The following is an 18,959-nucleotide window of genomic DNA, read 5'->3' as shown; positions in this document are numbered from 1 at the left end:
TTTCATCTTTAATTTCTTGACGATTTTCAATAAGTATATTTCCATTTACTTGTTGAAACAGTTGAGCCACCCTAGAGTCTGCAATTGTGGTGCGTTTGTGTGTGTTCGTGAGTAATAGCGTGTGTGTTTGTGTGTAAGTAAAGGTGGTGCCTTCATCATTTCTATTCATTCTTCCCCCTTTCCTCCTTGATCGAGAGTGGGCAATCCCGTATCCCTTCTCTCTTCCCTTTTCAATCATAAGTTGTTTACTCACGCCTCCTTCTTTTCTCTCTCTCTCTCTTCTTGTTTCCTATTAGTGAATCAGTAATACAGACAGCCAAATTTTAAAACTTATATTTCCCTAAAATCTTAGTTCAACATTTTTCAGGTTTCATACAAAGAGTAGTGTCTGCAACTAATTGTTAAAAATCTTAATTTTTTTCATTTCCAAATTGTTAGGGAAAAAAGTTGGGGAATTTTTTTTAGATAAAATAAGGGAAAATTAATATAAAAGTTTCGGCATCCCTGTAAATCGCTTAGTGTATGTGTAAGTCAAAGTGAACAAGTAACAAATAAAGCAGACAGCTAGAGACAAGTCTGTCTGTATATTAGTAAAATAATATAATAAATATATAATAGTTATAAAGATATTTTGTTAAAAATAATAATAGTTATTATTATTAGTGATATATAAAGAATAGTGTTAGCATAGCTGTTATTAAAGATAGTGTTCTGATATAGAATCTAAAAAAAGTGACATTTTTTTTGTGAATTATTTATTTGGTGAACTTTTGTCTACTAATGTCTGGGTAAGTTATCCTTACATAAAAGTAACAGGATGTGTGGCATCGATAGATCTTGCAAACCACTGAACCGATATGGTTCTCCTTTACAATGTAGCTTTTCATAAGTCTATGTTTATAGTTTATACCTATTTTGGTGAGAGTTCCACCAACCTCCCGTCCCAGGAGAACTGTACACGAAATGCACTTGAATATAAAATCAGCAATTGTTATATTTTTTTTTCTGTTTCATATAAAACTCCATTTAAAAGGCAAATATTAGAATTTTTACCATGTAATATTAAAAACAAATCATATTCTTGTGTTATATGCAACTAAAATGCCCGTACTATTTTCACAAAAAAAACATCATGAAGACTATTTTATTGATGCCTAGTTATTATTTCTATTCAAATTTTGTAAATTATATATGTTATCTTGAAACTTATTTTTACCATGCCGTGCAAAAATAATTTTCTTTCAATAATTTTATTAATCTGTTCGGATCATGGAAAGAAAACGAAGTTGCGGGTTTCGTCGTATTTTCATAGTAGCTTTTCTCCTATCTCTAGCCCCTGCGGGGGGCTCTAGTCCTGCGGGGCAATCATTAACACTTACTTAACCTAACCTAAATTAGCCCTTTAAAAGCTACTGTGAAAATACGATGAAACCTGCAACTTCCTTTTCTTTCCATGAACCATATATTCTACTTACTAAAAAAAACATCACTACCTACTTAAAGTACCTAAACTCATTAAATACACTTTGGAAATGGTTAAAAATAAATCAATCTATCATTGACCTATCCACCTTAATTTATTAAAAAATCAGAAAAATCTACTTTGAAACTTATCTTTAGCAATTAAAATATAAAACAAACAATGAAACGAGTAGTTAGGTTCAAATCATAGTCTAATACAAGGACAATTAAATGTTCACAAGTTTTTCAGCAATAATAAGAAAGGATAGTAAAGTGTTATACAGTATGCCAAAATGGATTCAATTTAATTTAATTTATGTTATGTTTTATTAAGATTTGCAAATAATATGGATGTAAAAGGGGTAGGGGTGGAGTTCTGAAACTTTTGCTTAAACAGGGAGCATTTTCTTTGTTTTAGGTGTGAGAGGATAGTTTTTTTGGCAGAAAGATTGGGATGTAGCTTCCTTATATTCCCTGTTTACGCAAAAGTGTCAACCCCCCCCCCCCCTAACCCTCCTCTTTTTTTTATCAAGAACGGATTGAACACGTATGTACCATAGTTATCGAATAGCTGCTCTCTTAATAAAATGACATCATCCTATTACACTTATTATCTTCAAATTAAAGTAAATATTAGTATTTTTTTATCATTTTTCCATTTTCTTATCATTTTTAAAAGTATATCCTTTTCTCTGGTGCGAAGCTACTCTTTATGTTGCATTTAACGTCCTTATGTTCATCTTTAAAAAAAAAGATATTGGTTTATTTTTAACTTTCCATGGATGTTGTCATCCTTGTTTATTGTTTTATACTAGTTAAAGAAAAAAGTTGTTATGTCTTTCTGTCTGTGTGTCATAAGACCTCCAAAATAGTTTGATTCTTTTAAGGTCTGTTTAGATTGATATACCAGCTACTTTTTTTATGTCGATCAACTTGATGTTTGTCTGTCTGTTTAACTATCTTGATTTCTATCCATAAAATCTACACACTTGGAAAAGAACATTGTGTCAAAGAATGAAAGATTGTCTGCCTTTTAGTATTGGGCGTCTTATGTCTTTAATACCCCTTTCATTTTTACCCCTTTTCTGTCCTTTTTGCCCTATTTGTATAGCATACTTAAGATGTAGGTGACTCAAAAAATACGTTTTATATGTATACTTTGATATTTTTGTATAATAGGATGGTAGGTATGTTATTTAAATTTTTTAAAATGCGTTATTATGAACTATCTTGGTGGGGGAATAGGTTGATGTTATTTTTTCTTTGGGCGATTTCTCCTTGGTTTTCTTTTTTGTTGTCTCTATAATCTTGGGAAGTTTAATGTTTTATATTTTTTTATCTTAGTACCTTATTTTGTGTTTAGAGGAATTATGCTGTTGGTCATTACAATGTATTTGTTATTTATCTTGGGAGGTTAAATCAACCCCCTCAAATTAATTTTGAATACCTATTTTCTTTTTTTTTATGTATATTTTTTGGGTATTTTTAGTCACCTAACAAAATTTGTTTTAAGGGTGAATCCTTTACCTAAATATTATTACGTTGGATGGGGGTGGGGAGGAGCCAGACATATTGTTAGACAATCTGCCCCCTTCCCACCCCCCTAAATTCGTATCCCCCCTCTCTTTTTTTTCTGTCTGTATATCCTTTTATTAGACAAACCCTTGTCTGGTCTGACAGCTGTTTCTTAGGTCTTTTGATACATTACTATCACTGACACTTACAGTATTTGCCTGTCTTCTACTATACTGTCATATTATTGTGACAATTTGACTTTAGCATTAGGTTTAGAAGAAATTTTTTAGTGTTTGTTGACCACTTAAAATGGTTGCTTATGTTTATTTTTGACAAAAAAGTGGACAAAATATTGAATAGAACTGGACAGATGAAGATTAAAGATTAAATAAATGTTAGTTATTATGTATGATAGTCTCCAAGATTCTAACATACATAAATATAGACGAACAGACACGTCCTCATTATTAAAAGCTTCGCTTCTAAAAAGGTGTTAGACAATTTCTTTATTTTTGTATGATTCCCTTTTATTTGATTTAGTCAGGCAATGGAAATAGATTAATAAAAACGTACCTATACAGTTTCATTGGATTGCGTAGATTTAGGATAGGAATAATTATGCGAGGTATCTAACTTTCCTGCCATTCAAAAATTATCATTAATAAGACACATTGCATCTTTTATACCTATACAAGTTGTTGTATGATACCGACCTACTATTATAAAATTTTAGGTATAGTAGCAATATCATTTTTAAATGACAAAAATTAGATGTAATTTAGTTTTCTTTGGATGTAAAATATTTTAAAACACTAGTGGTAACGCCCCTAGAATCCAGAGGTTCTGAATTCAAGATAAAAAATAGTCTAAAAACATGCCAAGACTTAAATCTAAAAATTAGAATAGCCTAAATCCATCCCATAACCTATGTGAAGCTTCAATAAAATGGAAGGTCAATCGGTTCAGTAAGTAGTTATTTACCTAAATCTTAAGCTTTATACAGAAAAACCTTACTTTATATATTAGAATTAAGTTTTTTTTACATTTTATATTTTTTCCCTAGAATTAATGTCTTTTTCTTTGGTTAAATTAAAATGATGTCTGTCTAGAGTACCTAGTCTACTTTCAATATCTGTCTGCCACTTTTTATGAGTAGCGCTGATACTCTTAGTTTACTGTCTATCCGTCTGTCTAAAACTACGGCATATTTGAGGTTGCTTTGAAGGGAAGCTTTAGTCTTTTACAGGTTTTACAGGAAAACCCATAGCTTTTTTCTAATATATAAATGATATATATTATTTTTTTTTGGAATATTTATTTATCTATTCCAACAAAATATTGATCTAATAGGTAATATTATATTTCTATTCATCAGATTTTTTGGATCTTCTGCAGTTCACGGTAAAATATTGCTGGTAACGAATATTTTCAAAAATCTATGAATATAGCTAGCTGCCAAACGGCTGAACGTACAGATCATACCCGCACACCATTTTAAGCAGCATAAGAAGGCCTACAAATAATCTGGAATAGCCAAGATCCAATGATGCACAGGGAAAGCTTCACTGAAGAAAAAACGCGTAAGATAGGTCTTTTTCGCGCATTTCTCTGCAATGCGGGATACTTACCTATGCATTACTGATTTATGGCTATTCCAGATTATTTGTAGGCCTTCTTATGCCGCTTATAACAGTGCGCGGGCATGATCTGTACGTTCAGCCGTTTGGCAGTTGGCAGCCTTTAAAGTTCATAGATTTTTTGAAATATTCGTTACCAGCAATATTTTACCGTAAACTGCAGTAGATCCGATTTTTTTTTATAATTTTGTATTCTGTCACCATTGAAAAAATCATATAGAATTATCTATTAATATATGAAAATTGGCGTTAATCAGTTAGTTAAATGAATCATATCAAAATACATCCTCTTTCGTTGATAACATTATTAAAACAGATGAAAACAAAGATGACAAAATTCATAAAAGCATAACTCGGCAACAATCAGTAAATACAGGTAATAGGATAATTTTATCATGTAATGAAATATAGTAAAAAGTTTAGGTATAACTTACATGAAAGGTATTTGGTACCTAATTTGAATAGAGTTGCTACGCTTTAAAAATTATACCTTGATATTTCAAGAATCATCATATCCTATCCTAATATATAAAGTAGTAAGTGTTTTTTGTCTATCCCGAAGGATCTCGCTAACCGCTGAACCGATATTGTTCTCCTTTACAATGAAGCTTCTTATAGGTCCTGGGATGGTTTTAAACTATTTTTGGGGAGGGTGTCTTCATCCCCTCCCCCCCAAAAAAATATTTTTTTCTACTCTTTTGAACATAAATTTAAAATGGGATGAGATCGACTTTTCTTCCTCCTACCTTAAGTGCCCCTAGAGGCTTCTAGGGGCGTAGCCGCTAGTAAGGTAATGTGGTATCGCAAGATTTACATAAGCCTAAATGAACCTCTATATTATTCGGACAGACAAACAGTTCGACCCGATATATAGAAAAACTTGGTTATTAATCATAAAATTAAAACTTGATCGCTGTAGCCAGTGAGGGAGGGGACATTGGGCTGTTCATTATAATAGTTCTCAAAGTTTTATAAATTTTTTTCTTAATCATTGGCTTAAAAAATTTGGGGACTTTCAGTGAATTTTGATTGGTTGGTTCATTAAGTTTAATATCCACGTTTCGTCCTCTAACTCTAATCTACGTAAGGGGTAATTATTTGTATCATCATTGGGGATTTACATCAACTTATCACCTGTTGTCTTATACCTTTATATCCCTGGGTGTAGCTGTTAAAAAGAATTTTAAACAACAACATATATTAATTTCTTAATTAATTTAATCCTCAAAATATATTGAAAACTTGGACTGAAGAAACGGAAAGATAATATTAACAGGGGGGGATAGAAAAAGGACAAAATTGTGGGAAGGGGGGGGGGGTGAGTCAGGGGGACGCACTGGCGCCAGTTTGACGAGTTCAGACTACCCTCCCATTTGTTTGGGGACAGGGAGAAGTTTTCATGAAAATAAATTAGCAATGCATTCAATATTTAACAATACCTTAAAATTACATACATACAATATACTTAACACTGCACTGGCATACCTACTTTATAGAAATGCTTCGCTCAGTGTGCCTAATCATGATAAAAATCACTATTCCATAAATCAGATGAAAAGGATAATCATATCATATAATTTTTTTTTGAAATTAATAGTACAATTATATCATGCCTAAATTTACGATAAGGGCTATCCGTTACGTACGGACGGATGGTCCGACCCTAATCATAGAAAAGCTTTGTTAAAAAAATACTTAAGAACAATTTAAGTGGGAAAAGGACAAAAAAGGTTTTGGTCAATCTACAAGTCCCCAAAAATGTTTTGTGTACACAAAGCAAAATTTCTTTAAATTAATCTGGAGAAGATTTATTTTTCGTCCATTGCACTATCCTTAAGAGTTGTGAAAATGTTGAAGAAATCCTTTTTTTCTTAATGATATATTTCCCTGTCAAATTTCAACAGTTTTTTGCCCATTATACAACACACATATACCTAGTATATTCTATCCTTTTACTGAGTAATATTTCTTAGAGCTATTGTAATTATATCAAATATAATTTACAAACCTGTCTTTCTCCCTTGTATTACTTAAAAGATTCTAGTGAAAGATTCATTTATATTAAGATTAAATCCTTTTTCTATACTCTACCCATATGGGTTTATACTTAATTGTTAGGTGAGGGTTCAAACCTATTTTTCATACGGTTCGCGTTATGACAAGTAATTTTTTTTGTATAATTCCTCTTAAAAGAATTACTCTATGAAAAAGGTAATTCCTAAACTTGCCCCTCCTTCCCGCATTTACACCCCACCCCCTTATATCTCCTCCCCACTTTTTAAAAGAAGAGGTCAGTAATACCGTTGTTATTTATACATAAACAAGGACAAATATGTATATATGTAGCGCAGGATTAATAAACTAATAAAATTAAAATGAACATCAAACTGCAATAGTGTGTGTGTGTTTGTGAATACTGGTCTGAAACAGAGAGATAGGGGTATTTTTGTGCTTCATCATTAGGGATATACATAATTTTATCGGCCATTGTCTTTCCATTTAGATATCTGTGTCTAAAAGTAAAAAATATACTGTCATAGTTAATTAAAAAGTGAAAGAATTTATAGAGAGCGAGGTACTTTAAAAACGAACACAGGTCTAATTAGTTTGCAATAACACACTCAAGTAACTCAAGCGGACCAACAGACAAACGGACATACAACATTGTAGAGTGGAAGTGTTCCTGATAAATATATTTACAACTTTGGAAAGGACCTTTTTTTGGGGGATTTTCCGTTTAATTTTGGCTTCAAAGCAATGTAAATGGGGGGGGGGGGGGGGAGGAGGGATTTTGAGATTAAGTTTATGTTTTTATTTGGGATGGGTTTCATCTAGAATTTGAGGTAGGGGTGAGCTGTTTTGGGATCGCCCTTATTTAGTGTTAATTCCTAATTTTGCTAAATATGGGTTTATTGTTTTATATTTGATTAGTTTTATCTCTTTTATTTATTGGTTCTCAGTCATACTGAAAAATCATGAATAGTATCGTATTACAGACAATTTTCCTCGGATATTAAAATAAAAATCATAAGATAATTACCAGTTTGTTAGCCTGGACCCTTCAATCTGGTTTTAATCGTATAATTTTTCATTTTAAAATCTTCGGAAAGCTGTCTTTAATACGATGTGATTAATAACTAATAATGGTTTGTATTAGAATTTTTATTACTAAAGCTTCTCTAAAAATCAAAGTTCGTATGTTGGTTAGAAATTAAGATAGGAACCTGAAACTAGACACTATAAATGTATTTAAAAAATGAATTAATCAAAAACAAAATATTACAAAAACGTGATTTTTGTATAGAATTTTAGAATTTTATATTTTTATCAACAGAACAAAAGAAAAATTATTGAATGAAAATTAAAAAAACACGAGATTTATTCATTTTTCTTTCACTAATAAATTATTTCCTAATTAAAATTAAATTTTAGGTTATGTATTCTGTTATTTAGAACATTCATTTTAATTAAACAGGAACAAATATGTTTATTAGAAATAGCGGACAATTAAAAGGGGGGGGGGGGGGGCGAAAGTGACACTTTTTGTAACCAAAACTAAAAGTCAACAAAGGAACTCAACTAAAAAAAGAGTTACAGGTCTGAGATTTTGCATGGCAGTTGCTTTATAATAGGGGTACAATATGGAACTGTGAAAAAACGGCGGCGCAACCGCCGAAATTTTTTTTTGCCTTTTCTCGGCGGTTTTCGGCGGTTGCGCCGCCGTTTTTTCACAGTTCCATATTGTACACCTATAAAGCAACTGCCATGCAAAATGTCAGACCTGTAACTCTTTTTTTAGTTGAGTTCCTTTGACTTTTAGTTTTGGTTTCAAAAAGTGTCACTTTCGCCCCCCCCCCCCCGCCACCTTTGTATTTAAACAATAAGTTCTTTTCACTGGTACCCAAATTTTACTTTACTTAATCTTATTCATTGGATGAAAAAAAAAGTATATTCAATTAGATTGGTTGGTTTTAAACTAGCAGTGTCCAAACTTTACAGCCAATAATCTTAAATAACAGAAGGGGTAGGTATATCCGTTATTCGTCCATTGTCATATCCCTTAAGGCCTCTCCTTAAAGATTGATGCCCTCCTAATAATTACAGACAGACCGACGGGCCAAGTAAGTTTTCGAGTATACGCGCTTTGTACAGCCATTTCTAAAATACTAGCCAAGTAAACCACATTTCCCGGGACGTCCAAGCTTTTTATTTTCATTGCTTTTGGGGCGGTAATTTGATGTGTTTCTTAATGAGAATTTTCAAAGTTTTAAGGGGTAAACTCCCCTTTATCCTCACCCTTGGATGTCTATGCACATTTTCCCCAGTACTGAAAGTTAGTTATAGAATTACTTCGCTACTAAAATAAAAAAAAATTTCCCAATAGAGATGCTTCGCTTCTAATTCTGAAGGAAAATTGGACACGTGATTAAAATCAACTATAAATAGCATCAATACTTACCTACGCTTATATACCTTACTTCATATTTGGAGAAGTAATATTTTATATTAAATTTGATATTTTGGTTGCAGTTTCCTTTAGATTTGGTTTTACAAATGTGCCAGTTTTGTTTTATGTTAAGCTTTCCATGATTTTTAAATTTTTTATGATATGTGTAATTTCTCTCTCGTTTTTTAACTATTGGTCCAAAAAGGTTATTATTTTCAAATAAATAAAAACAAGGATGACAACATCTATAAGTAGTCAAGCTCCTATCGTAAAATATCAGCCTTCTAACTTGAATAACAGTTAAGAAAATCACATCTTCCATAGCTTTTATAAATACAATGCAATTCGTGGAAGGAAACATCCATTTAAAGACAATAACCGATAAATTCATGTACATTCCCAATGAAGATACACAAAAATACAAATTTTGTAGATTGAAATTGGATGAAACGTTTGAACACTCAACTTAATGAATCAGCCAATCAAAATTCACTGAGGTCCCCAAAATTGTAAAGCCAACAACGTTGTTATAAAACTTTGGGGACTACTGTAATAGACAGCCCATTGTCCTCTCTCTCTCTACTTTAAAGTACCTTTGAAAGGGAGGTGAAAAAATGGATTAACTCAACTTACAAATAAAATGTTTTGACAAAATGTTGTTGAGATAATATGAAGCACCACTTAGCAAATGAATCAAAACTTTCTTTAATTAAATATATATTTTGTTAGCCCTAAAATATAATTAAAAGTACATTTTTCTTGTTTTAACCAAATATTTCGCTATTTTGCTACTTTAAATTGCATCCTAGTTTAATATATTTTTCCTTGTTTTTTTTTTAGTTTGGGGAATTAATAGGTACCTAATGAGGTTCTTTAAATTTGGCAACTTTGAACGGAGGGCAATTTGTGTAAATTTGACTTGAACAACGCATTTGATACCATATACCAACATTTTGTATTACATATCTTAGAATCGCTTTAACATTGTCATTTCAATGACGAATGTTATCAGTAAAGCATCTCATGACTTAATGTGTTTAAGTTAAGCTTTATTTTAAAAATTTTTTTAATGCGTACTTGCTAAAGTTGCATTATTTCTGAAAAAATTACTCACACACACACACACAGTCATTTCTATAGTTGCGCAATTTCTTGTTATTCATTGTATCTATCTTTACACATATATATATAAGCTAATAAATAGATACCCCCCCTCTCTCTCTCTCTTTCTCTCTCTTTCTCTCCCTTTCTCTCTTTTCTCTCTCTTTTCTCTCTCTTTCTCTCTCTTTCTCTCTCTTTCTCTCTCTTTCTCTCTCTTTCTCTCTCTTTCTCTCTCTTTCTCTCTCTTTCTCTCTCTTTCTCTCTCTTTCTCTCTCTTTCTCTCTCTTTCTCTCTCCTTCTCTCTCTTTCTCTCTCTTTCTCTCTCTTTCTCTCTCTTTCTCTCTCTTTTATCTCTCTCTTTCTCTCTCTTTTATCTCTCTCTCTCTCTTTTATCTCTCTCTCTCTCTCTCTCTGAATCCTTAACTGTCTATTCAAAGCTTACAATCCTATCTCTCTTTTCTCTTTCTATATTTCTCTATTTATCAACAGAGAGGACCTAACAACTACCGGAGTGAACGAATTTTCTCTATTTTAGCCGGGTTCGTCAATTTTTTTTCACAGCATTTTTGCGACCTAAACCTAAGTGTAACTGTACTGTAATTCTGCTGTAAAATATAGTCTCTAAAATTTGGACATACTATATGTAACTTTTATTTTGAAAGAGCAAGTTTATATTCATGATAGTTCTGTAACTTTTAGAGAATACCCCCCCTTTTTCTATGCCTCTTTATTTTTAGTGGCGAGGATGCTCTATAATTATAAAGTCCGCCATGTCAGCTACGGTTTTGATCTTTTCTCTGTTGCTATTCAAGATAGAAGTATGATGTTTGTAATTCTGTTGACCAATGAGCATCTTCTTGACAACTCACTGAATTTGAACAGTTTGATATCATATGAGCATAACCCTCACCCCCCCCTTGCTTTTGCTTTGGTTAATGTTATCAGTTTAAATGGATATGGGATATACGTTGATTTATGGACAGGCGAAAATTGTCCTCAGTTTAGCTTGCTAATATGGATTTCATACTTTGGTCAGTTTGTTCATCCACTAGAAGGGGATGGCGTAAAGGAGGTAGATGACGGGTATTGTCATTTTAGCCTGCTGCGAGCAATAGTTTATCAGATTACATGAAATTCGGATCTACTGCAGTTGACGGTAAAATATTGCTGGTAACGCAATTTTCAAAAAAAAATCTATGAATTTTAAAGGCTGCTAGCTGCCAAACGGCTGAACGTACAGATCATGCCCACACACTGTTTTAAGCGGCATAAGAAGGTCTACAAATAATCAGGAATAGCCATAAATCAATAATGCATAATTATCTCGCAGTGATGAGGTATGCGCGAAAAGACCTATTTTACGCGTTTTTTCTTCCGTTAAACTTTCCCTGTGCATCATTGGATCTTGGCTAATCCAGATTATTTGTAGGCCTTCTTATGCCGCTTAAAATGGTGTGCGGGTTTGATCTGTACGTTCAGCCGTTTGGCAGCTAGCAGCCCTTAAAATTCATAGATTTTTGGAAAATTGCGTTACCAGCAATATTTTACCGTGAACTGCAGTAGATCCTGAAATTCTGGTGTAACATATATAATAATGATATATCTTGTTGCAAATTACAGAAAAAAATCTTAGAATAATTTAGTACCTCAATAAATATAATTCTGAAATGAAATTACTGTGCAATTATTTAAATCTGTTGACATATGAGTTGTATTTTAAATATTTTATTTCATTCAAATAAATTAAGTTTAGGTAATACAATAATATTTTTAATTAAACTTCAAATTTGTGTTTCCTTATAAATGAATAACAGTGATGAATTAAGTTTTTTTCCTACTTATTTCTATACAAAAAAAATAAGATAAAACTATACCTATGTTGTTTTTTGATTGGTGATTTCTCCTTTGGGGTCGAGATTCCTTTCTCCAAAATGATTGAATAGATTTCTACTTTCTAGAGTATTCATTGTTTGGGATAACCCATATCGGTTCAGTGGAAGGCAAGATTTTCTGACAGATAGACACACAGACATTTTACCTAATATATATTTTTTTGTAGAAAGGGGGGGGGGTTTTAATGCAACCATCTCGTAATCAGTGAGCAAATGGCACTTAGAATTCGAATTTCCATCTATAATTTTGCATGAGTAATCCTTGGTAGATCTTTTTTCCCTAAATCGAACAAAAAGTTGGAAAAGTAACGGCTAGCGGCTGGCGGCTCATCTGTTTTGCCATTTGTTTGATATCTATATTGTAAATTAGTCACGAAACCTCTCTCAACATAATACTCTTTTCTACTCCAAAACGCTATCAAACGGTTCTAGACGGTAGCTGTTGGTACTAGAAGTTTTAAAATTGGTTATTGCTAACATTTAACATGAATTAAACCAAAAATATGTTTTAAAAAGTTGATTCCTACGTAATTGATGATGGATTTACCCTGAAAATAGGAAAAAAACGGCTGAACGGCTGAGCCGCTAGCCGTTACTTTTCCAACTTTTTGTTCGATTTAGGGAAAATAGACCTACCAAGGATTACTCATGCAAAAGTTCAGATCGAAATTCGAATTCTAAGTGTCATTTGCTCACTGATTACGAGATGGTTGCATTAAAAACTCCCCCCTTATTTAAATGCTAAATGGTTACCAAAATAGGTAGGTATGGAATATACATGATATTATGACAAAGGAAAAATTGTAATCAATTTAGCTTGCTCACGTGGTCATAACTTATTGGTTAGTTCGTTTATCCAGTAAGAGGTATGGGGATGGGGTATGTATACATTACCTCATAAGGGTGGGATTCTCCTTCGATTTAAGTGATCATCTAGAGTATCCAGAGCATCATCCACGTTAACGTATCCATGGGGATGGGGTATAAGGGGGAGATCGTTATCTGCAAGTGTCACTTCATTAAAGTGTATGATTATCCGGTGTAAGATCCAATTAGTAATGAATCCATTGTTACAAACTAAACAGACAAACAAGAGTTGTAGAGTAGTTTAGAATTTAATAAAAGTATACATATTTAACATAGAAACTCAAATTTTATAATTGATTTCTATTATTTTGTTATTTATTATTCTTTGGAAACATTAATTTCTTTTTGTTCTTCAAATTTTTTTATACCTACAGAAACTTCAATAGGAGTTTTTAAATTGTTACTAACTAAAGTATTCATGTTTCTATTTTATTGCTGTATAACGTGTTATTGTTCTTTTTAATTTGGAATATTTTGATTTCTTTGTGGGAAATAAAAAATGTAGATAGTAGATGTTTTCATTAAAAATTATAAATTTGGTCTTTTTTCCTACTTATTTTCTGTAAAGGTATGTATTCTAAGACTTTAAAACGGCAAAAGAAAGCTAAAATTGGGCTAGGTAGTTCAATGGGGTACAAAATGGATTTGTGAAAAAACGGCTGCTTATCCGCCGCTACCTCTAAAGTTTTGGCGTAATGGTTCTTGTTTTTAAAGAGAAAAAAATGCTTCCTGATTATATTTATTGTATCTAACCCTTTTGTTAAGTTAAATAATATTCTAAGAAAATATATTATCCCCTTTTAATTAAAACAACAAAGAGCCTTTGAAAAGCGTTTAGATAATAACCAAATATTTCTATTTTGTTTTATTAATGAAGCTATTCAAAACTCATTTTGCTTGTACTTCTGTAACGCTATTGAGTAAAAGTTGTTTTCTCGGCTGTTAATTCAGATAAACAGGCAAATTTTCTTTAAAGATTTCCTTTGACAATAAGAATAATTTTGTAGGTTTGTTGGTTATGGTTTAGAAGACATATGATTTTTATTGGAAATTTCGGGAATAGTCCCTTTCGTTACATCGCACCTTAAGGGGCGATTTGTCGAATTTTTAAAATGGCTTTTTATAGGTTATTTTAGGTTAGGTAGGTTATTGCCTTTCTGGGTTAGGTAATTGGCCCCGCAGGGGCTAGAAATAGGAGAAAACCTACTGTGAAAAATACCAAGTATCGCCCCTTAAGGTGCGATGTCACGAAAGGGACTATACCTTGAAATTTCTTTTACCTATGTTTAATGTGGAATTTGTTATTCTTGTTGCTTTTAAAAAATACTAAGAAAATTTTTATATCCCTATTCCTTATTGAAACTAATATATTGTTTTTTTTCTAGGTAAGCTTTTTTTTATACTTTTTTGTTGATTCGCCCTTAGTCCTTAGGAGAGGGCGGGCAGAGGTAAGGAAAATAGCTTAAAACCACCCCCGAATACATTCAATTTGAACGTACGGACTTAACTATTATTTGATTGCTATACTTTCTAGATTATTCCTAACTATTACAAGAACTTTTATAAAAGACTAATAAAACATTCTTAGATTTACAATTATCCCTTATAGATGAATGGGTATGCTCTAATTATAGAGTATTTGTGCTTTTAAAAATTACGCCTTAGTCTGAGTCAAGAGGCTTTGAAAATAGTTTGGTCTGTATTATGAATGTTCTTTCTTTCTCTTGGGAGCTTCAGCTTTTATTGTATGTTTGTCTGGCACTGTATTTTTCTGTTTGTGTCTGTCTGAGTGTTTGTACGTGAATTCTGTTAAAAGAATATAAGGAGAAATTGTCAGAACTAACCTATAGGGAAGGTTAGAGGTTTGTTGGGATATACTTAGATTTCTCAGGAATTTAAGGATAAATATTTGTTGTCCATTTATCCATCCATTCATCCCATGTTCTTTTTCATTTTATTTGTTAATCTTTTATACCATGTTCTTACTATCTATTAATCAATCTATTGGTATTCTTAAATTGTTTTGCTATCTGAACTTTAGTTCAATTCTTTCCAATTTAATTCTTGCTTTAAAAATATGTCTATCTATTTGGCCATCTATTTATAAAATCTTTTTGACTTGTAATTTTTAAGTTTAACTATATATCTTCTTGTACATCTATCTATTTAACTTCCTGAAAACTTCTTTTATCTTATTTTGATCTTTCTAAATCTATCCTTTTACAATTAATACATATGTATATCCAATAAATGTTTAAATATAGATGTATAATCCAGTCAAATATCTAGTAGAGACCATATGTTTGCAAGCAATTGCTTTCTGTTCTTTTGTTTGACTTTTAGACGCTATTGGCTGATTTTAAAGACCCAATGCAATATCTGGACAGGATCCCCACCTTGTGGACAGAGTTACATATAGCTTATGCCCCCTCTATTCTTTTACTTTAATAATTATCCTTGTTACTATCCATGTATCCCTAAATCCTTGTGTAAATTGCACGCATGGATGGCCGGACAAATGGCAGTTCCCGGATTTATTAAAAACTTTACAATTACCTTATCATAACAGGTTATAAACTACATAAATACGCTGTTATATTAGGGTATTTTATGATTGGAGGAACCTGCTAAAATATTTGAAGGCTGGGGAAGACCTAGCACAAGAATTTCCTTTCCCTTCCCCTTATTCTCATGTTTCTCCCCAAATTCTCAATTTACTCAAGTCAGTTCTTCCCTCCAAGTTTCCCCTTTTTCATTGGAAATTAAATCTGCTTCTCCTTTACCCTTTTCCCATCAGCTTGTGCAATCTCCTACCACTTCCCTTTTTCTGAGGAGATTCCCTCCCCCTTCCATCTTAACATCTCCCCCAAAGGCTTTATCGGATTCCAGGAACCTGTATTAAAGCTCTAGGCTATCTATCTATCTTTCTATTGCTCTGTGTGTGTGTATATATATCGGGCTTTTCCCTCTCCATACCCTTTTTATCATCCCCCTATTTATGCTTAAGGGCAATTATTGGACTTCCCTTTTATTTGAGATTGTACAGGGCTACCCCAAACTTGCTTTAGCTGCTTACGGCCTTATATGCCTTCCCCTTCTTAAAAGCAAGTTCTATATTGCCCCATCATATATCCATCCTTTTATTTATAAGCTTTGCTTTTCCCCTTTTAATGCATTATGCTATTGAAATTTTTAAAGAATCGAAAAAAAAGTTTTCTCTCTTTTTCCCTTCTCTCTATCTATCTTTCTCCTTAACCATAGTTAAGAATTTTCATAAGCCTTGGAATAATCCTTATTTTATATTAAAAATATACTTATCTGTTTACAAAGATGACAACATCCATAAGAAATTAAGTACCTGTGAATCAATTTTAGATAACAGCATAACTAACACACCTACGGACAAAGTAAGTTTAAGAGTATAAAGGCATGGAAATCATACTTACATCTTAAATAGCAGCTGAAAAAATCTTTCATAGAACTTTAATGTGCACCACACAACGTAATGGACGAAAAAAGTAAATTATGGACTTCATCTATACTTAATAGCAGCCGAGAAAATATCCTTTTTAAAAATTGAAAACGTCCTTGTCTCAAGAATTGCACTTAGAGTGTCTCATTTTCAATTTCTGTGTTTGCTTGTCTTTGTGTGTGTTTTTTAAGTGGAGTTTTTTTTTCTTTCTATTTATATATCTTGAAAATTCGAGAAATATATTTTGCATAATAAAAGTTTAAAAACATCAGGAATAACCAAAATATATTCTTCCTTAATTTTTAAAATCTTGTTCTTTACCTAAGGGGGGGGGGGGAAGTTCTGACACATTTGCGTAAACCTGGTGTATAGGCTTTATCTTTGGACTGAGAGGATAGGTTATTAGGGATAAAATCATTCTTATATGATAAATTTCCCCCAGATTTAAGCTTTTTTAGATAGGCCTCCAGGTTCCGGAGCTCCAGGCCTCCAGGTGGTCTCTGTACAGGTAAAAATTAAAAATAAGATTTTTTTTTTGAAGAGTTAGAGGTTAACTTATAAAACAAAATATGCCTCTTTTTGATTGTTATTCACATATTTGAAGAAAAAACATACATATTTTGTCTCATAAGCTGATATCTAACTCTTAAAAAAAAATTTTTTGTTTTCATTTTTACCTGTAGAGAGACCACCTGGAGGCCTGGAGCTCCGGAACCTGGAGGCCTATCCAAAAAATCTTAAATCTGGGGGAAATTCATCATATAAGAATGATTTTATCCCTAATAACCTATCCTCTCAGTCTAAAGATGAAGCCTATACACCAGGTTTACGCAAATGTGTCAGAACTTCCCCCCCCCCCTTGATATTAATATTTTTTTAAAAGCTTGAAATATTTCGAATAAAATTAGATTTAGCATTTTATGTTACTGTGTTACAATTTACTGTTATTATTTAATTTGAAATGTTAGGAAGGTACCTATATTTTTATCTTAATTTGTAAGAAAACTATTATCTGCCCATGTGTATATCTTCCTATGAATCGATATCTGTTTGTGTGTTTTTCTTGTCTGCTTTAAAGGTTTTCTATATTTCTATATATCTCTCAAGAAAAAAAGACGGTTTTAGGTTTTCTTTTTTTCAAAACTTAGAATATATATAACATGATATAATATATTAAACATTATTTTTAGGTTAATATTCTTAAAAACCAAAAAATATTCTTGATAAAGAAAAAAATAAGGAACAAGACACCTTTGTTTTTCATATTACTTTGCTATGATATGATTGGAAAAAGAACCTGCACTTTAACACAAAGTAACTTAGTAAGTACCTTAGCCCCTAGCATCTAGGGGCTCTGTATGCGATGAGGGGAGAGGGCAGGGGACAAGAAATTGATTTAGAAACAAAATAGCATAAATTCATCGGCCTAAGAGTTGTATGAAGCTTCCAAAAACTAAGAACTCGATTGGTTTGTTGCTTAGCGAGATTTAAAAGACAAACATCAGCAAATCTTACTAGGGGTAAAGGGATTCTTTGTTAATTCAGTGACACTTTAATTGATACAAAAACAAATCCTTTTTCATTTAATCACACGTTTAAAAATGACAAAATGATAAAAGTGCCCACTCTCACTCTTCTTGAAAAAACTAGATTTATTTTAATATCTTAATATTATTTTTTTATGTAATATTTCAACTTTGACCCCCAGAGGTTTATTAATCTTTCTTATTTGATAGTTTTAAGATTAAGTAAAAAAGGACAATTTTGTATAGTTATTATGTAGCTTTTAAGTTTTTAAGGGGGTACAAAATTGAAAAAAATTGAAAAAAAAAATTCTAAGAGGATAACGCCAAAATATTAATTTGTATGAGTTTTTTTTAAAAAATATGTATGTATTTAATCAACTCGCATAGACTGACGACTTAAGTTTATGTGCTGTCTATGAAGTAGCTTCGCTACTAAAAACTAAAGAATATTAATTTAAAGGGCTTGCTGTACTTTTAAAATGGCCTCGTTTTTTAGAATTTTAAATTTAAATATTTTTATAGAGATCTATGTCTCATTTAAAATTCGGGCGTCTAAGAATCCAGTGTCTAGAAAACAAGATAGATAGGTTGGATAGATAGATAGCTAGTGTCTGTAGATAAATAGATAGATAGTGTCTGGAGTTAGTGAATAAATAAATATATAAACCAGACAAAGTCTAACATTGTCTTCTATATCATCCAGGGATAAGACAATGGAAGATAAATCATTATTATTACCCACCAAATTATATAGAAAAGATTCTTTCTTTGGTTAGTTGGTAAATATTGAGGGAAGAATGGTTTGTAGATTAAGTTTCCTGTCCCCGTACTTCCTGATATAATAAATTTAGGAAAGAGACCCACATTGTAATTCATGAAATGTTAGTGTTCAGAGGTGGATTTTTAAAAGAAAATTAGGCTTGCTGGTGAGGCAAAATTAATTTTGTTAAAAATTCTCCAAAATCGCATAAAAAATCTACAAAAGTTAAGTAAAATCATAGAAGGGTTATTAACATAAGATTTTGTTTAATTTTTGTAGGT

The 18,959-nt window shown here is 31.8% G+C and overlaps 1 protein-coding gene across 1 annotated transcript in view; it reads left to right on the top strand.

The window, feature by feature from the left end:
• Window positions 1-495: 495 nt before the first annotated feature.
• shn (zinc finger protein schnurri) overlaps window positions 496-18,959 on the top strand; it is a 102,982-nt gene continuing 84,518 nt past the window's right edge. The window contains exon 1 of the mRNA XM_080172171.1: window positions 496-788. The gene's annotated coding sequence lies outside the window, so the exon portion shown is untranslated. The remainder of the gene's footprint in view (window positions 789-18,959) is intronic.

The sequence above is a fragment of the Acartia tonsa genome, chromosome 9, assembly GCF_053477335.1.
Source record: "Acartia tonsa isolate MP-2025a chromosome 9, ASM5347733v1, whole genome shotgun sequence".
NCBI classification, from domain to species: Eukaryota; Metazoa; Arthropoda; class Copepoda; order Calanoida; family Acartiidae; genus Acartia; species Acartia tonsa.
The sequence above is the reverse complement of the archived record's forward strand: the minus strand, read 5'-3'. Positions and strand labels throughout refer to the sequence as shown.